The sequence below is a fragment of the Camelus bactrianus genome, chromosome 12, assembly GCF_048773025.1.
Source record: "Camelus bactrianus isolate YW-2024 breed Bactrian camel chromosome 12, ASM4877302v1, whole genome shotgun sequence".
In the NCBI taxonomy this organism is placed as follows: domain Eukaryota; kingdom Metazoa; phylum Chordata; class Mammalia; order Artiodactyla; family Camelidae; genus Camelus; species Camelus bactrianus.
In genome coordinates, this window is record NC_133550.1 from 12,278,941 (window position 1) to 12,299,617 (window position 20,677).

Consider the following 20,677-nt stretch of genomic DNA (forward strand, 5'->3'; position numbering starts at 1 on the left):
GGTGGAGATTAGGGCTCTTATTACTATGAAGTGGGTTTTTTTTTCTTTCAATTTTGCAAAACTGTAGTAATTAGTATTCTGGAATCTTTCTCCTCAAAGTGTGTTCCCTGGACCAGTGATGTTGGCTTCGCCTGGGCATTTGTTAGAAATGCAGGGTCTTGGGTCCCACCCCAGAGCTGCTGAATCTGAATCTGCATTTTGAACAAGACCCCAGGTCATTCATATGTGCAGCCATGTCTGAGATGCTCTCTCTGGAGAAACCATTTTGTTGGCTGGAGCTCCACTAGATGGAGTTGTGAGCTCAGGGTCCTTGGTCCCTCTCGTTCCTCTGGGAGGCAGTGCTCTGTGGGGCTGGCTGGAGGTTCCAGGGCCTGACTTCAAGGGGTGGGTGGTGGCAAAGGACTCAATCTAGCAGCTGTGCCCAGGTGAGCAGGTCTGCAGACGCAGCCCCTCACAGGCAGGGTCAAGCAGGAGCTGCCGGGAGCCTGGGACTGGCTTTGGCTGTATCAGCCCAAACGGAGTCCAGCAGGATCAGGCAGGGGCAGTGCAGCAGGAGGTGGACCTGGATGGAACTGGTAGGCGAGACAGGCAGAGGCCTGGTCAGTGAGCGTGGGTCAAGGCTGGAGGATCAGATGAGACAGTTCCTGGGACTGGGGCAGGGGCTGGGGTCGGGCCCTCAGCTTCAGGAATGGGGCGAGGCTCAGGGCTGGGGTAAAGGTCAGAATGTCTGGCGTAAACATCGTTCCTGGTGATCCGAGGCAGCCTTTTCACCGTCTGAAGGCGCAGCTGCTCTGAAACGCCTGCTCTGCGCCGCAGCTGGCCGGCTTTCACCTTAGGCCTCCTCCGGTCCCAAGGACACTTGCAAGGAGTGGGGAGGGGAGGGAAAGAAGAGCACGTGTCCTCCAGTGACCCAACGTGCCCTTCCTGATCCGTAGGTTTGTTGTGTGACCTCTGCATGCACCCTCTTATTTTCAGATGCGGTGTTTGGTATTTCACAGCAAAAGTAATGGAAGCCACTGGATATGAGTTAGAATGCCAGCTATGACATGTGTTAAAATGTACTGAGATCTCTTTTTCCCTTCTGTCCGGGAGGAGTGCTGTGGATTGAAATTTGAAGGTGGCACCTGACCTGGGAGGGGCTGAGGAGCCCAGCAGAGTGAATGTGGGCTTGGGAAGAAGGCACGTGTTCCTTAGGACAGTTATGTTAGGGTTATCATTTTTCAAGGAATAGCATCAAAATCTTAATATTAGGGACAATATGTATTTTTTTAGGAAAAAAGTTTACTTTTTATTAAAATATAATCTTTAAAAAATTTTATTATAGTATAATTGATTTACAAATAATACTGTGTTTTATGTGTACAGGAAAGTGGTTCAGTTATATGTATATTTATGTATATATATACATTTTTTCAGATTATTTTCTATCATATGTTATTATAAGATATTGAATATAGTTCCCTGGGCTGTACAGTAAGTCTTTGTTGCTTAACTATTTTATGCATAATTTGATCTGTTAATCCCATACTATTTATTTATCCCTCCCCCTCTCCCTTTCGCCTTTGGTAACGATGTTTGTTTTCTGTGTCTGTGTCTGTTTTCTGTTTCTGTGTCTGTTTTCTTTCTGTTTTGTATATATATTTGTTTGTATAATTTTTTGGAGGCCACATGTAAGTGATATCATATAATATTTGTCTTTCTCTGTTTGACTTATTTCACTTAGTCTGATAATCTCTAGGTCTATCAATGTTGCTGCAAAGGGCAATATTTCATTTTTTATGGCTGAGTAGTGTTCCATTATATATATAATGAACATTGGGGTGCATGCATCTTTTTGAATTAGAGTTTTTGTCCTTTCCAGATTCATGCCCAGGAATGGGATTGCTAGATCACATGGTAGCTCTGTTTTTATTTTTTTAAAGAAAGCGCCATACTGTTTTCCATAGTGGCTGCACCGATTTACATTCCCATTAACAGTGTAGGAATCTCCACACCCTCTCCAGCATTTATTATTTGTAAAATTTTTAACGATGGCCATTCTGACAGGTGTGAGGGGTGATACTTCATTACAGTTTTGGTTTGCATTTCTCTAGTAATTATTGATGTTAAGCATCTTTTCATGTTCCTGTTGGCCATGTATATATCTTCTTTGGAGAAACGTCTGTTTAGGTCTTCTGCTTGTGTTTTCATTGGGTTGTTCTTTTGAAATTGAGTTGTATGAACTGTTTGTATATTTAAGCCTTTGTGGGTCACATCTGTTTGGGTTTTTGTTGTTGTTGGGGGACGTATTTAGGTTTATTTATTTATTTATTTTTAGAGGAGGTACTGGGGATTGAACCCAGGACCTCATGTGTGTTAAGCATGTGCTCTACCACTTGAGCTACACCCTCTCCCCCTGGGTCGCATCGTTTGCAAATATTTTCTCCCATTCCATAGGTTGTCTTTTCATTTTGTGGATGGTTTCTTTTGCTATGCAAAAGCTTTTAAGTTTGATTAAATCCATTTGTTTGATCTAAGAAGATACTGCTATGATTTACTGTCTCAGAATGTTGTGCCTACATTCTCTTTTAGGAGTTTTATGGTGTCATGTCAGATTTAAATCTTCAGTCCATTTTGAGTTTATTTTTGTATATGGTGTGAGGGAGTGTTCCAACTTCACTGATTTACATGCGACCGTCCAGCTTTCCCTACGCCACTTGCTGAAGAGACTGTCTTTTTTCCATTGCAGTATATGTTTTCTCAATATGAAATCAGAATTTATGGACTTGGGAGAAAAATTAATCCCTGCTATGGTGAGACGTACTGGCTTTTTAGATAACTTGTGGGGAAGCTGGCTACAGCACACAGCATCTACTCCGTTTATGAAATCAGAGAGCTCCTCTCCACTTTGGATCTGGTAAAATCTGGACAGAGGAAAACTTCTATTAGCTTTTGGCTAAAATCTGAAGCTTGAACATGGGTTGATAAAGAAGGCTCCACAAGAAACCCTTTCTATCTTAAGATCTAGGTCTACAAGGGCTCCTTTGCTCGTGTGATGTAGGGAAATGAGTTATTTAGATAAAGCAGCACGTCTAGTCCTTTTATTCTTGACCGCTCTGTCATAGTTCCCTGGCCAGACAGCAAGGAATGGTGCAGATCTCCGCTGTGGCACCGGGAGTGACTTCTTCCCCTGGGGAGGCCTGGGGGAGGGCAGGAGGATGCTGGCAGGGGCTGAGATACGGCCGTGGGTGGGGAGGACGCACTTGTCCCCACCTCCGTGGGTCTGCTGGGAGGAGCCACCACTCTGATCTACTGAGCTGCAGGTGCTCTCCTGGCAAGAGAGACCTTGAGGTTGATTTATCCGAATTCTTGTTCCCTTCCTCCCATGGGAGCAGAGAAATCCCCAGCAGGACAGAAAAGAAGGGTTGTGTTACTCCGGCAACTGGGAGAGCTTTTTGACCTGGGCTTTGCATTCGTGACGGGCTCAGTTGTAGACTGCTGTTACTGCTAAACAAGGTCGCCGTGTCTTTGTATTTACTGGCTATATTCAAAGTTTGGGTTGGTTAAAAAAATACCTAAAATACAACAACATTTTAGTAACTCTGTTCTGGCATTTCTTCATTTCCTAATATACCCACAGTCTGAAAAATGGGAGACGACTAGTTCTCTGTCACCCTCAGGGTGGCCTTGCCTGCCACACGCAGGTTGTAGACAGAAAGTGCAATCAGTTGTGACAATTGTAGAAAGTTAACTTCTGGTTCTGTATGTCCTGAACCACTGTCAAAATTGCATTTCTTTTTTCAAGAAAGGCACTAAAAACAATGGAAAAACGTATTCATATCACAAAAACTTGTGACCTCACTCCTCACCCAAGCAGCGCCAGTCCTGCTTGGCTCCTGAGGCGGCCCCAGAGAGCTGACCCCCAGAGAGCTGTCACGGGTTGACCTTTCTGGGAGATCCCCGGAAAAGCCCCACTCACACGGCTTGTCCTCGTTTGGTCAGTGAGGAGAGCCCTATCCTCAGGGCACTGGTCAAACAGTCAGCGACATTCGTGCTCAGGGATGCACACCCCTCACTTCTGGGGGAACTGAGGCTGCGCGTGAGCAGAAGGGAGGGTTAAGGCAGAGCTGGAAGCTGCTCCAGCCCACGGAACAGCCCCTCGGAAGGGCTGGGACACGTAATGGTCAGAGGCATGTAAGGAAATCGCTCTTCAATTATTAGCTGACTCCTAAGCTACCAAGTGGCCTCACATGGCACAGAATACAGACTTTATAGAATTACTTCTGGAAAGTCACAAACAAACGAACAGCAGCAGCAGCAGCAACACTAATCCTTGAGGGGATGACAACCTGAGTTCCAGGGCTGCTGTATATATTATTTAAAATGTCGAGTTTAACAAAACATTGTGAGACATGCAAAAAAATGGCCCATATGCAGGGAAAAAAAAGTGATCAAAGGATGTTCCCCCAGGAAGGCCAAACATTGGACTTTCTAGACAGAGAGCACTCCCTTACAATCCTTTTTTCCCCCTGTAAGTTGGGTGGTGATGTCCCATCTTTCACTCCTCATTTTAATACTTTGATTCTATCTTGTTCAATCTAACTAAAAGTCTGTCGATTTTGTGGACCTTTTCAAAGACAACTTTTTGTCGTGATCTTCTCAATCGTTTTTTTCACTCTCTATTTCATTTATTTCCAGTTAATGTCTATGATTTCCTTCATGATACATTGAATCTCTCATCATTATAAGAGCCTTCTTTATCTCTAGTATTAACTTGCGTCTTAAACCCTTTTGTCTGATGTTAGTACAGCCACCCAACAACAGAGCCTCAAAACACAGGAGACAAATCCAGACAGAACTGAAGGGAGAAACAGCCGATCAGCAGTGACAGCTGGAGGCTCTGACACTCATTACTGGAAGTAGAACAAGAAAACAGGAGAGAGGCCAGAGCAACACTGTAAACTGACAAGACCTAACAGACGCCTGCAGACCGCGTCCCCCAGCAGCAGAACACATTCTTCTCAAGTGCACATGAAACAGCCTCCAGAACAGACCACATAGTAAGCCAGAAATAAGGTTCAATCAATTTAAAAGGATTAAAATTACACAAAGTGTCTTCTCTGACCACAATGGAATTAAATAAATCTATAACAGAAGGAAATTTGGGAAATTCACAAATATGTGGAAATTAAACAATATGTTCCTAAATAACCAATGCACCAAAGAAGGGAATTTATAGATGTAAACATCTGTACATTGAACTTCATCAAAATGAAAACCTTTTGTGCTTCTAGGGGCACCATCAATGAAGTGAAAAGACAACCTATATAATAGGAGGAAATATTTGCAAGCCATTATCTGATAAGAGACTTGTATTGCAGATTTATAAAGAAGTCTTATAACTGAACAATAAAAAAGCTAAATAACCCAATTGAAAAATGGGAAAAAGATTTAAAGACATTTCTCCAAAGAAGATAAACAAATGGTTAATAACACACGAAACGTCGTTAGTCACTAGGGAAATGAAAATCAAAACCACGAGATACCACTTCACACCCACTGGGATGACTGAAATAAAAAGAAGACAATACTGAGTTGGATGTGGAGAAATTAGAGCTATCATTCATTGGTGCAGGTGTTTTGGAAAACTGGCAATTGGTCAAAATATTAATCTACCACACCAACAATTCCATTCCCAGATATATGCCCAAGAGAACTGAAAACACATCTCCACTCAAAAATTTGTGCATGAACATTTATGGCAGGGTTATTCACAGTAGTCCCAAAGTAAACAACCCAAACCTCCTAAAACTGATGAATGGATAAATAAAATAGGATACATCCATACAGTGGAGCATTATGTGCCAATAAAAAGGATATAAATACTGATACATCTACAACATGGATGAACCTGGAAAACGTCAGGCTACGTGGAAGAAGTCAGGCCCAGAAGACCACATACTGCATGACTCTATTCATATGAAACGTCCAGGAGAGGCAAATCCATGGAGGAGACACTAGGGGGAGAGACGAATGGGAAGTGACTGCTAAGGGGTAAGAAGTTACTTTCTGAAGTGATAAAATTGTTCTAAAATTAGATAGTGGTGACAGTTACACAGTCCTGTGAATATTCTAAAACCTACTGAACTGCGTAATTTACCTGAGTGGATTGTAAGGGAAGGGTGTAGCTCAGTGGTAGTGTGTGCTCAGCATGCATGAGGTTCTGGGTTCAGTCCCCAGTACCTCCTCTTAAAATAAATAAATAAACCTAATTACTAACCCCCCCAAAAAACCCTAAAAAATGAGGGGATTTTAGGGTACACAGATTATACTCATAAAGCTGTAAAAAATAATAAAAATGCAACCAAGTTCCTCTTTGCCGCTCCATATTAAAAAGGAAATAAAAGGAATGATTTCTACCCTTGGATCAGTGGTTCTCAACTGGGGGTGATCTTGTCCCCCAAGGGACGTCTGGATACTGCTGACTGCCCTGCAAGGCAAGAACAGCCCCCGTAACAAAGGATGATCTGGCTCCAAATGTCAGTCACACCGAGACGGGGCGCTCCTGCCCAGATGAGGCTCCGGCAGGACAGAGCAGGGCACGCGCTGCCTCCCGTCTCCCCCACAGCTGCTGAGGTCCTTTGGTGCGACGGCATCCCCTGTGTCGAGGACCGTTATTAGAAGCCATCCCAAGAAACTCACTTTTAAGGCAACGGTAAGGACGTGAAGCACAGTCATCTCTCTAGGGGTGTCCTTGAGAGAACCTTCTGTCTGGTCTTGGCTCCGAGAATGGTTGTCCTGCCCTGAGCAGCCTGTCTCTGCTTTGTCGCACAGACACTGTGAACTCTGGGACTGACCGCACTCTCCTTTTTGGGTTCGCTGTTGAGCCAAACTCGTAGCCCACCCTTGGGAAGGGCGTAGGTGTTATATTTTGCCTTTTTAAGTTTTATTTCTGGTTCCATTTTATATGCCTAATTTCTTTTTCCTTTTTTAACATTTATTTTCTTTCTCTTTATTTCCTTAGTTCCTACTTCTAATTTTTACCATCTTTTTGTTTTGTCTCGTTGACATGTCTTGGGTCAGCTATTTACGCTGTTCAGCGAAAAACAAGGCACGACTTCGACACGTGTAAATGGCGAGTCTCTCAGCGCTGGGAGGGGAGTGGGAGGCAGAAGAGGCAGTTTATCGGGCAGAGTTGGGGGGGGTGTGACGGAGGCAGTGAGGGAGCCCAGTGACCTCCCCATGGGGTGCCCTGGTTCCTGCTCCAGAAGCCCGGCTGGGAGTGCAGGGGGCAGGGGGTGATGGAGTCGGGGGACCCTCAGGGGAGGCCGGCTGTTCCTGGGCTGCTGTGTAGGACACTGTGGCCTCTTGGTGTTGGAAGGAGCTGGGCTTTCAGAGGGTAAGTCACAGACGTGGGGACAGAGCTGGTAGGAGAGGGGCCCCCAAGACGGGCAGGACTGGGTGGTGTATCAGGGTGTCCTGGACCGGGAGCCAGGAATTAGGCTTCTTGGTTTGAAGCCCCGGCTCCACCCTCATTGGCCAAGGGGCTTTGCAGCCACGTGGCTCCTTAGTTTTCCTGCCACTGAAACACGGTGGTCACCCCTGCAGGGCCTGTCTCTAGGGTTGATGTGAAGACCAAGTGAGACGATGAAAGGAAATTGCTGAAGTGCTCTATTCATTGCTAGGCTGAAAACTTTTTCTTTCTTTTTTTTTAGTGTTGTGGGACAAAAATAATGGAGGCGTTACTGCGGCTGTGATCGCCGCTGCACTTGGGGAGACGTGTCACTGGGAGGTCATTACTGTCGCAGGCGCCCTGGGGCTTACAGCTCCACGGAGCAGGCCTGGGGCAAGACCTGGTGACCCTGGGGAGCTAGGACTTACTCAGCAACCCTGGGGAGAAAGTTTTTGTTAGTCATTAAGTTGCGTGTGGATGTCTGCAAGAGAGTGCCGAGACTTTCAGAGCCGACAGGATCTCAGGGGCTTGGAGAGGCCGGCCTCCTGCCCAAGCTCTCTCTCAGGAGCTCTGGGCACCCCGAGAGCTGCGCCCTGTGTTCTCCACGGAGGGAGCTTGGCCCGCAAGAGTCAAGAAGGGCTGGGGTTCGGGTACACGAATTTCCTAGCCTCACGTGGTTGTTGTTGTTGTTGTTGTTGTTGTTGTTGTTGTTTTCATGATCTCTAGGGTGGAGGCTGCTACAATTCTAGTTTCCTGGGTCTAATCCTGATGTTTTCAGCTGCAACATGGGACCAGCTTCATCTTTGGGGTTGGCTGACAGCCACGAGTCCCCTTTCTCTCATTTTCATGTTATTCTTCAGTTCGTTTTCCCTCTCCTCGGCTCCCCACAGGTTCCCCCATCAACACACACCCCAGATACTGCAGCCAACCAACTTCTGTTTTCACCTGAGTAAAAATATTCTTCCGAGGAAGGTTGCAGGACGTGACCAAGGAAGACGGCTCCTTGCCCTCGAGGCTGGGTTGGGGGGGCCTCCTAAACCTTCCCTCCACTCAAAGTAGTAACTTTCAAGGTACTTTTCCTTCAATCCTCTACTTTCTTCGACCTTGGTATCCTTTGGGTAATTTTCTTTGGCTTTGAAATCTTGCCGTCTTCCCAGACCAGGGTGGACACGGGCTGGTGAGCTCGCCTCCTCCGTCTCCCCCGAGCCACGTGACGCGACACTGACCTTCGTCACACCCTTGACGTCGTGCTGGGCGCTCCTCCTACACTGTGTTGCTTAATTCCTACAACAACCCAAGGAGGCAGGAATTATCTTCGTTTTGCAGGTGAGAAGACCAAGTGTCTGAGAGCTTAAACCACATGCCCACGGTCACACACTTGTCCGTGGTGAAGCCCAGAGGCTAGCCGGGGAAGGGGTCAACGGCAGACAGCTGAGGTAGAAGCGGCACTGGCCTTGGGGTCAGAGGCTTGGGTTCGCATCCTGGCTCGATCCTGACCCACGGGATCTCGGCAAGTCACACCCATCGCATCCCTTGACCTCAGCCTTCTCATCTGCAAAGAGCTAATTAATTGGCTCACTAACAAGGCGGAGAATGAGAATTAGCCGCAGTGATTACCCAGCCTAGGGCTGGACTCAGCAGATGCTCCGGCCGCGTCTGCGTCACAGGGCTGCGCACGTGCGGCAGGCAGCCCCGCAGCCGGCCCCCAGCCACACTGCCTCCTGATGCTCTGGCCCTCGTGCAATGCCCTTCCGTTGAGTAAATGGATACGTCACTTCTGTCATGTGGGGCTCACAACATGACAGGTGCCTTCCCTCTGTGTAAGTGAGGGGGAGAGAGAGAGCCTTTTTTTAACCTGGACCTTCTGGGGCTAGAATTAGGGACTCGCTTCTAACTGAGTGTGCAGGGCCGATCCATGTAGAGGCCCAGACAGTGAGTTCTGCTGCTGCGCGGGGGCATGGAGAAGGCTTCTTGGTTGAGGCAGGTCCTTTTTTGTGTCCCTGGGCTTCTTGTCCTGGGGGCAGCAGGGGGTGTGTGGCTTGAGCTCTGACTATTAATAGGATGTCTGACTGTCTAGTGGCTTCTTGTGTCCCTCCGAGTCTCGCACACTGGTCTTTTTGGCAGTAGGTCCCTGACACTACACCCACTGAAGCACCCTCCGTCCCTCAGGGCCCCAGCTGTGGAACCTTGCCCCACCCATGGCCCCTTTCTTCCTTTAAACTCATCTCTGACTCTGACCTCAAGGCTCTGCAAAGGGGCAGGTGCTGATCTGAGAACTTCCTGGTACTGGTGGGGATTACCCTGGGGCTTTCTTGGCTACCCTTCCCACTGTAGCATGGTCCCTGCACACACACGTATGTAACACACAGGGACACATGCACACACATGCAGGCACACGTGTGTGTGCAGAGCTGCAGTAGGACAGAGGCCCAGGGGCAGCACTGGACGAGGAGCCTGGAGACGGGGGCTCTAGCCCGGGCTCTGACCCTTGGTGACTGTGGAACAGCACATCTCCCTTCCATCTCTGTTTCCTCTTTTGTAACATGAAGGAATTAGAGCTGGTATTTCCAAGGCATCTTTTTCTGTGATTTAGATGAAGACATGTTACAGGGACACTCAGGGTGGGTGTTGGGTTTGGAGGCTGGGAGGAGGGTTTATACTGTTCAGTTACACTGGCCCTGGGGACAGACTGTGTCTGAGTTCTGGCTCTGCTGCTGTCGGGCTGTGTGACCTTGGACAAGACACTTCACCTCTCCCGTTTCATCAGTAGGGTGGGGTTAATAACCTCATTGTGTCAGGATCAGGTGAAGTGATTTATGCCACAGTGCCATGCACTGTGAGTGACGCATGTTATTACTGGGCTCAGCTCTGCCTTAAAGTCACTTAGAAATCTTGGGGAAACCGAATGAGCTCTTCTAGACCTCAGTTTCCTCCTCTGTAGACTGGAGTTTGGACAAGTAGAAGATCTTCAAGGCCCCTTCCTTTTACCATCTCCTCACCCAGAGCTCAAATAGAGGGGACGACATTGAAAGTGGCTATTTGGAGACTCACCACACGGGGGCGATGAGATCCTATTTTGAACAAACCCAGAACTAACACTGCTCTTCAGGAAAAAGGTCTGCTTTTTTCGGATCCATTTCCCAAACTTTCTTCCACCTACTTCTTGTTTTTCATTTATATTTTTAAAGTGGAAATTGCAGAAATGCTCAACACTGTACATCTGGAAACAACCTAAGTGCTACTCACAGCTTCTTTCTGCCCTGTGCAGTGTGATTACACTCACAGATTTTCTATGACGTATACGTTTGACAGATGTGTGCTGACAATTGGAAACATTCACTATTTACCCAACCGCAAAATTAAACTGTGGATAAAAACATTTCCAAAGGCATAAGTAGGCATAATTGGTTGAAAATAAATCAGATATTTTAAAACACCAAAATATGTTAAAACAAGTCCCATCTTTTTCTTTAAATGTTTCATGTATGATTTTTCCTATTGTGTGATCAATGGATCAAACACATATTAAAAAAAACCCACAAAACAAAAAGAACGCAACGCACACTCCAAGCCCATCCCACCCAGAGCGTATTATTGCTGATACTTTGGTGCATATCTAACGTTGTCTGCCTGTCTGTCCAGCCACCTATTTATCTGAATTTATGTTTTATACTGAATTTGTTGTTTTCTACGTTGCTTTTATCACTTAGTAATACATTGTGAACATATTCCCACATCAATTAACTTTTAAAAATAAACATTTTCTTGTAGAATAGTTTTAGATTTACAGAAAAACTGCGAAGATGACACACCGAGTTCTCATACTCTGCACCTCCGGTTTTCTGTATTAGTCACACCTTAAAGTACATTTGATACGTTTGTCCCAGTTAGTGAACCAATACTGGCACATTATTGTTACCTACAATCCACACTTACTCAGATTTCCTCAGTTTCCTCCTAATGACCTTTCTTCTCTTGCAGGATACTCGGCTCGTTTAGTTGTTACGGCTCCTTCGTTTCTCAGGCGCTCCTCGTTTTGGAGGACCTTGACGTGTGCGAGGAGTCCTGGTCAGATATTTCGTAGCCAGTTCCTGTCTTGGAATTTGCCTGTTGTTTCTCTTACGATTAGACCAAAATTAGGGGGTTTTAGAAGGAAGACCACACAGGTGACGTGCCGTTCTCATCACGTCAGATCAAAGGCACGCACTGTCACCTGGTTTGCCACGGCTGATGTTCACTTTAATCCCCTGGTTGAGGAGGTGTTTGTCAGGCTGCTTCTCTGTGAAGTTACTCATTTCCCCCCCTTTTTTTTTTCTTTCCAGAAAGTTCTGTGCAGAGCCCACAGTTAAGGAGTGGGGAGTTATGCTTCCTTTCCCTGAGGGTGGGCTGTCTACATAAGTTGTTTGAAATTTTCAATAAATAAACTTATTGCAATCTAAAAAAGAAAATAACCCAAATGAACAAGAGACTTCCTTGAATTAGGAGGGTCTCCGCAGAACTCTAAACAGGAGGTGAACCTGTGGCAAAGAAGGCTTCTTTCCAGCAGACTCACAGACACAGACGACAGACTAGTGGTTACAGGGAGGGGGAGGGGGAGGAGGGGAGTGGGGAGGGGCAACACAGGGGTAGGGGATTAAGAGGTACAAACTGTTGCGTATAGAATAAGCCACAAGGATATATTGCACAGCTCAGGGAATATAGCCAATATTTTATAATAACTATACACACAGTATAACTTTAAAAATTGTGAATCACTATATTGTATATACCTGTAACATAATATTGTATGTCAACTATAATTCAATAAAAAATAATTAAAAAGAGAAAGAAACTATGACACAAGTGCTTCGAGGATGCAAAACCTGGGGTTCGCATGGGCCTTTGTATAGATGAGATAGGTTAGGAAATATTTACATATCAGATACAAAATTTAGGTTAAAGTCATACTTTTTCTGTATCTTGTCGCCATAATGTTGAGTTTCTATCTAAGTCTGTTCATGAAAAAAGACAAAGAACTTTCCAATAATATTGACTTAAGAGTTCTAAGAATTGTTGACTTGTAATCATGAGATCATTAAAGTTTGCTATAGAGGAAGAAAAAGGCTTCCTTCCCGGCTAAGTGATACACATAATTCTAAGGACTGGAATTTCTCTCTGGTCTTTACTCTTTGAGCCGTTAGGGCTTGAGGCATCCTCTTGGGTCACCTCTGTCATCCCCTGCTCTCCGTGACATCATTTACCCCAGCTGAGACCTTTTTCCTACTTCTAACACCTTCCTCAGCAGCTGGGGAGTGGGTTGAACCCCCAGGCTGGGTTGGGAGGTTCTGCCACAAGTCAGACCTGTCGCTATTTCAGCAATTTCTCTTCTTTGAGCATTAGCACTGTTTTACAAAAGGATTTTGAAAAAAGTGCTTCCCCTGCTTTCCAGGCACTGGACTAATTCTGGGGATGGGCTACGGGCAGAGGGCTGGGGCAGTGGGCTGAGCAGTTCAGTAGGTAGACACTAGCCAGGGAGCTAGAACACTCGGTTTCTGAGCCCAGCTTCACTCAGGCCTTGCTGAGGGACCTGGGTACATCCCAGACCCCTCTGCGTTGTGGTCTCTCAGTCTTCCTTGGGGTGCAGACTCCATGCCCCAGGCCGGACAGCAGGGAACTCAGAGAGGCTCAGTTACTGCTTCCTTCTCCCAGACAGCACTTCCTTCCCCCTCCTTCAGCGACCCCCACCTCCTTCCCCATCCTCTGCTTTGGGAATCAGGCTCTTGGGGACACTGAGCTTCCCTCTTGTGCTGCTGGGAGGGGCATTCTGGCAGCCGTGGGGACCCATGTACAGGTACAAGCCCCACCTGCCTTCTCTCTGAAGCCTTTAATCCTGCGTCTTCTTTTTCTCTCTCTGGCTTTTGCTCTCACTCCAGCTCTTCTGCCTTATGCTGGATCCATTTTTCTTCCAGTCTCCCCCTTGACAGCTTTATTTATTCTGTCTGTGCACCCACTTTTCTGCCCATGTCCTCCACCACTTTCTCAAAGGGAACTGTTCTGCCTGTCCCAGCTCATCGCCCCCAGAACCCAGAACTTGGGTGAGGGGGTGAACATCCTGGTGTCTTGCAAGTTCCCAGCTTCCAGGAGGGTCTGCCATTCGCCTCTGTCCCTCCCCACCTTCACTTACCTTCTTTCCGCCCAGAGGGGTTTTCTGGGAGGGACTTGCCAGCAGCCAGGGTGCTGGCCCATCCCACTCCTGATCACTGGGATGTTCCTGTGGACCATTCCCGCCTTTCCTGCTGCCTCCGGAGCCTCCGTCTTTGCCCGAGCCCTCTGTCTGAGCCCTCTCCCGGCTCCCTCTTCCAGCCTGACGTTGGGGACATGGCGGGTGGCAGTGGCACAGCAGTGACGGAGTTTGTTCTGCTAGGGTTCTCAGGTGCCGGTTGCCTTCGGGGCCCTCTGTTCTGGGGGGTGCTCTGCGTCTACCTGTCACTCTGCTGGGCAACTTGCTCCTCCTCCTCCTCACGCTGGCGGACGCCGCCCTGCGCTCGCCCCTGTACTTCTTCCTCCGCCACTTCTCGGTGGTGGAGATCCTCTGCACCACGACCATCGTGCCCAGGGTGCCGGCCGGTCTCCTCTGCCCCTGCCCCACCATCCCGCCTGCCAGTGCTTCACCCAGCTGCGCTTCTTCGCCCTCTTTGGCGTCGCCGAGCGCTGCCTGCTCACGGCCATGGCCCGTGGCCGCTAAGCTGCCACCTGCCGGCCGCCGCGCTGCTCCACGCTGATGAGCCCGCGAGCGTGCGCCGGCGAGGCGGGCGCCTCCTACCTCATGGCATCGTCTCCGGCACCATTCACTCCTGCCGCATCTTCGCTTTGCCCTTCCACGGTGCCAACACGATCCAGCACTTCCTGTGTGACACCCTGCCCGTGCTGAGGCTGCCTAGCGCCAGCACCTTCTGGGGCGAAGTGGGCAATCTTGTCGTCACCATAGACTTTATCCTGACGCCCTTCTCGCTGACGGTAGCCTCCTATGCCTGTATCCTTGCCACCATCCTTGGCGTCGCGACATCCCAGGGACGTCGGAAAATCTTCTCTACCTGTTCCTCCCACCTATTTGTGGTTGTGCTCTTTTTTGGGACGGGGACAATTGCCTATATGAGGCCAGGGGCAAGCTCCTCTCAGGACAGGGACCAGATCCTTGCCCTCTTCTACACAGTTGTCACTCCCATGTTCAACCCTTTCGTCTACACTCTGAGGAACAAGGAGGTCACAGGGGCAGTGAGACGGCTCATGAGATACCTTTGGAGCCCTTGACCCCTCAGGTTCTTGGAGATAAGGGTTCGATCCTTGGGGATTCTCAAGGAGGAGGGAGCAGCTGGGGGCTGCAGCCCCGGGGGTCTGGCCCACTCGGTGCGGTCTGTGTAGGGGACCCTGCCTGCCCAGCTCAAGGACCCAGGGCTCTGACATGCTGCTCAGAATTCAGCTTCTGGGGCCTGTTCTTACAGCCTTGACCTGACTTGTTTGCAGGTACAAAGCTGGAGAGACATGCACTTGAGGGGAGGTTGATGAGGAGGGAAGGCGCTGTGCCCATCTTGCGTGATGACTGAGCAATTCCTGGTCTTCCCTGTGGTTTGGGGCGCCTTCCTGGGCCTAAGATTCCTGGAGACATTGCTCTTCCTCCTTCTCCCAGAATCCTCGCTGCAAACCTTTCTCTTTCGCATAAGTCACCCCTGATATGACATGAGCGCCTTTGCTCCAGGTGGGAGGCCTGACCTGGCTAGGAATGGGGCAGGGAATAGGTGGTCTGGTTTTGGCCGTTCAGGTGCTGAGTCTTGCCCGATGCCACTTTAGGTCTGGAAGCTTCTGTCTAGTCACTTTTCTCCTGACTTACAGCTCCTCTCCTGGGATCTCTGAGATGTTGATATTCTCTCCTGAGCTACTTTCTCACCTGCAGCCTGGCTCGCTGGTCATCTTCTCGTGTGGTCCTAGGGTAGAAATGCACCCACATCTCTCACTCTGACTCTGATCAATCAGAAGGGCTGATCTGGCCCCTGGACTCCCAAGATGATGCTTTTGTTTCTTGCAAACTGTCCACTCTCTCTACTTGAAGCCACCTTCATTTGCCTGCATCATTTTACTTTCCCTGGGAAGCCCATTCTTGCTTGTTCATAAACTCTCCCTTAGCAATAAGCTGCCAGAGGGAGAGGATAAGCAGGGAAATCACTCTAAAGGCACAATAAATGAGGGCCTTGAAAATCGCATTGATTTTCTTTTCCAATTTACAAAAGTAACACTGTTAATTGTAGAGAATTTTGCATCCAGAAGAAATGAAAATAACTATTAACATTTTGGTGTTAATTATGTCTGGTTTCCCTGTGTGTGTGTGTGTGTGTGTGTGTGTACACACATATATACATATTTTTAAAAACTAAAAATGGGATGATATTGTCTAAATTGCTCATAACTTTGTTTTCCACATTATTAAACTATATTGTAACATTAATTAGGCTTCTAAAGCATTATTTTAATATCCATATAGTATCCTACTATAGGAATGTACTAATTTTAAACAATCTTAACAGACTCATAGACATAGAAAACAAACTTATGGTTACCGGGGGGAAAGGAGTTGGGGGTATAAAAAGGGAGTTGAGGATTCACAGATACCAACTACTGTACACAAAACAGATAAACAACAAGGTCCTACTGTACAGCACAGGGAACTGTATTCAATATCTTCTACTAGCCTATAATGAAAGAGAATATGAAAAGGAACATATACATATGTATAACTGAATCACTATGCTGTACACCAGAAACTAACACAACATTGTAAATTGACTATATTTCAAAAAACCCCCAAAAACTAAGGACGAACCCCACAATCTTCTATTATTAGAATTAAAATTTTTTGTTATAAATATTGCTGAGACAGATGTCATTGCGCTCATATCTTTGTATGTTTATGCTTTTCTGAGCACTAACTTCTAGGAATGGAATTGTTGGGTGAAAACATATGCACAGTTTTAGAGCTTTTGAAACATATTGCCAAACTGTCCTCCAAAAGAATTTTTATAGCTTTACAGTCCAACTGAGGGCAGTCCCATTTGCAGGGGAAGGAAATGGACGAAGAGTCAGGAAGGAGTTAGGGTTAGGGAGCCCGGGGAAGAGCAGGACGGGGGAGATATGGGATATTTAATATTCTTGTAGTGCAGAAAAGACCTTACAAGGAGGACACGATCTCATTTACCCCCAGTCCACCAAGTACTGTGTGAGACATACTTGGACTGAGAGTGCAATGTGAGGCATCAAAGTTAGACTCAGGCAATGACTTCCCTATAGAGTTGGTATCTGAACAAGACAGGGGGAGAGGCTTTTTCCTCATTGTTGTGAGCTGAGGGCGGAGGCAGGAGGAGGACATGAAATCCGACTGGCTCGTCCCTAAGCGGTTTTGTGCGTCTCTCACCTGAGATGGTGACCATCAGTTCTGGAGGCTGAGGCTTCCTATTTATAGGGTCCCCAGACAGAGTTGCCAGGAAAATACTGGATGTTCAGTTAAATTTGAATTTCTGATAAACTACAAGTAATTATTTGGTATAAGTGTGTCCCATGAAATATTTGTCCAGAAGGATTTTGCACCGCTTTATCTTTCTGGGGAAAGAAATGTTTGAAATACAGATACATTAAAAATTATTCATTATTCATGAGAAAATAAAATTTAACTATATGTCTTGTATTTTTATTTGCTAAATCTGGCAACTGTATCCCCAGGTGCTATTCAAGCAGGGCTGGAACTGCAGTTGGATGTGAGGATCTAAGCAGAAAGCTCTGATCACCTCCATTCAAGAAGAAGGAAACTACTTGGGAAATAGAGTAATTTCCCCTGACATGAGTCCTTTGTTGGACCAGAGACTCACTCTTGTTACTTGTGTGAATGTTGGCCATCCTGTAAGTGCAAAAGAGGATATGGGAGGCTAGGGACGGAGGAGTCCATGTCTATCCTTGGGAATAAGGGGCATTGAAGAGTGGAATAGTGTCTCTTATTGTATTGGAAATTCTAGGAGTGGAGAATATGGAGCTGCCTAAGAAAGGTTGACCAGAGGACTGGATACAGGTGGCACTATGACACAGTGGTTTACAGCATGGCTGTGGTGCTAGGAGGCTCCAAGATCGAATCCATGGAGATTTCTTAACATTTTTCCTATCTTGGGAGTTTCTTACCATTTTTATGCCTGAATTTCCTAATCTGTAGAACAGCAGTTACAATAGTTTCTATGCTTCACAGAATAGTTGTGAGAATTTAATGTAGACCCTCTCCAGGCATTCTTTATTGCACAGTCACTTAACATTATCGGAAATCAATTTGTTAATGGTTTCTCATCTCTCACTTCATGTCCCATTAAAGGCAGGGTTGCTGCCTGTCTTGTTTACCAGTGTTTTCCTAGTGCCTGGCACATACTAGATGTTCAAGAAATAGTTGTCGAATAGATTACAAAAAAAAAAAAAAAAACTGCTTGGCAGTGCATGGCAAGTAGTGAAGCGGTAGTTACTTTTGATTAATAGTAGGAGTGCTACTGCTATCATTTGCGTTTCTATGAACTTCAGTGATAACTTTCATTGAGGTTTTTAGATGTCTTAAAAATTTCGGGGCAGCGTAGGCCTGAGGCCGTTGGCGTAGACGCCTCTTCCCGGGACCCGGACCCGCGGCGGGCGGCCGGGTGAGCGGCCGAGCGGGAGGGCGGGGGCGCGGGGCCCGCGCGCGGGGCGGGCAGGGTCGGGCGCGGAGGCTGTCGCGGGGCCGCGCGGGGTCAGGGGGAGCGGGGCCGCGCGGGGTTGGGGGCGGGAGGCCGGCCTCTGGGCGCACTGGCCGCGGCCGCGGGCGCCGGCGCGGGGGCTCCGGGCGGGGCGGGCGGGAGGGGTGAGCGCAGAGCCCGGGAGCCGGGGGTGCGCGCCGCGCGCCCGCCCGCCTTGGTGCCGCCGCCTCTTCCCCGCAGGCTCGCCCCGAACGCACGGGGTCGCGACCCTCGGCGGCGGCGGCCTCCGGGCTGCGGGGCCGTCGGTGCGGGGCCGCCGAGCCCGGCCTCCTCTGCGCGTCCCCGGCGTTTTAAACGGCACATCTCCTGCGAGCGGGAAGCGTCGTCCGGACAAGAAAGCGTCGCCGCTGTTAAGGCCTCCTGCGGGCCTCGGAGGTAAGCGTGGACGTGGTTGGGGTTTCGGTGGTGAGAAGAAAGCCCCCGACCCTCGACGGGCCCGGTCGCCGCGGGGGGACGAGGGTTGGTCCCACTGTCCCCGCGCCTTCCCTCGCCCGCAGCCGCGCTGTGGGGGGTGGACTCGCCTTGGGACGTGTGTACCGCCCGTGTGAGTGGGCCGAGGATTAACTTGACAAAAACATTGGGACCTTCCCTGCTAAGGATTCTCCCAAAGTTGCAGGAAAGCCGAAAATGTGTTATGTTGTGTTACGTCAGGGAGAAGCTGTGTGTGGACTTTTCGAAGAGAAGGGATTTGGAAATGCGGAAATCCTGGTGCAGGCTGAGTGCAGGCAACTCCGCAGGGGGCATGTGGCCCCCCTTCCTCTGGGCCTTGGGAGGAAGGGAACGGGGTAGCAAGCGAGCAGTTCTGGGGGGAGAAAAAGTGACTCCGCTGGTCGCAGAGCTGATAGGAATCCTGGAGGACCAGGCTTAGGGAACGATCTGGAACCGAGAGACACCCAGAGACCGGAGCCAAGTCAAGTTTTTACCACAGGGGTGGTCTGGCTAGGATGCTGCTGGCACGGCCACTATTGGTTCTTGGTGCTTCTTTGGCATGTGTGGTGCTGCCGCCTCTAGGTCCTCGGTGCCCCCACTGCCGTCACCAAAATGAACTGTGAACTTTCCTCTACTCTCTGCATCACTTGCCCCTGACTTAAAAGTCTGAGGCAGATACATCCTCGGGGACTAGCTAAGGCACAGGCTTGTGTCTTGGCGGCCAGAGTTTAGGGAAAGCCAGTATTTTGGCCTTATTGGCTTCTGTAGAGGATGGGGGAGTTCTGTCTTCTCGCAAAGCTCTTAACCACCAAATAAAAGTAAATGGCAGAGAAAGAAATATTATATGATATCACTTGTATGTGGAATCTAAAAAAAAAAAACAACAAGTCAACTTATTTACAAAAAGACTCACAGATGTAGAAAACAAACATGGTTACCAAAGGGGGAGGGGGAGGGGTAAATAAGGAGTACGGGATTAACAGATACACACCACTATATACAAAATAGATAAACAACCAGATTTACTGTATAGCTCAGGGAGTTATATTCAATATCTTGTGACCTTATAATAATAATGGAAAAGAATCTGAAGCTGTACACCTGAAACTAAAACAATATTGTAAATCAACTGTAATTAAATTAAAAAACCCACCAAACAAAAAACCCCCACCAAACCACAATATGTATGAAAGATTTTTAATGAAACATTTGAATGAAAAAAAAAACCAAAGTGGAATCTCAGCGGTTGGGTCAGTGGGTTGGCTGGTGAGGAGAAGCTGCTTTTGTGGAGTTCATGCCCGGCCTCCTTTCCTGCCATTATGGCCGTTCTATTCACAGGCCCATTAAGAACGAACTGGGTGTGATTTGTTGAGGAAGGAGGTAGACGCAACTTTCTTGTGTCTTCAGGACGTGTGCTTGGGCCCTGTCTGAATTCAGCACTTCTGCTTGTTGGTGAAGTGCTACTGGAAATTCCTAATTTTAGGCTGGATGGATCAGCTATGTCCAATCTATGGTGACCAAAAGAGTTCAATAGATGGTCACCTGGTCTTCAGTGGTCAGGTGTTCAGTATGTACTGTTGCCTACAACGAGCCCAAGAACAGTTTCACAAAAGGATACTGATTATTTGCCCCAAAGGCCAAGGCGTGGCTCTCAAAACCTGGGTTTGGTTCCCAAACCTGTGATTTGCCTCTTGGACTTATCAGAGCTTCCAGCGCCATGATGCTGAGCATCCTCGGGTCTGCTGGGTGTTCAGGAGGTCCAGATGGCAGAACTGCAGCCTGGACCAGCTAGAGAGCCTTTTCTTGCTCTGACTTGTGAGACATCTGCTAGAGGGTTTGAAGCAGCACACCCAAATGGGCTGTATGTTGCTTCCCAAATCCAGAGACCCACAGGAGGTCATTTTCTTACCCTACAGAGAAAAAGGTGAGGCAGCTTGTCCTTAACATTTGAGGAGATGTCTTGACATTTCCAGAGAACCTTCACTGAGGTGCCAGGTCTCTGAATTTGATGGGGCTTATCTCCTAC

At 47.9% G+C, this 20,677-nt stretch overlaps 1 long non-coding RNA gene across 4 annotated transcripts in view; it reads left to right on the top strand.

Moving 5' to 3' along the window:
* The window catches only part of LOC141579365 (uncharacterized), a 441,343-nt gene that overhangs the window by 8,924 nt on the left and 411,742 nt on the right, over positions 1 to 20,677 (top strand). For 3 of the 4 annotated variants that reach the window (XR_012510571.1, XR_012510569.1, XR_012510568.1), the window contains exon 1: positions 18,347 to 18,597. The exons of the other annotated variant lie outside the window; for it this stretch is intronic. This is a non-coding gene — a long non-coding RNA (uncharacterized LOC141579365). Of the gene's footprint in view, positions 1 to 18,346; positions 18,598 to 20,677 lie in introns of those variants that run through there. 4 annotated transcript variants of the gene reach the window in all.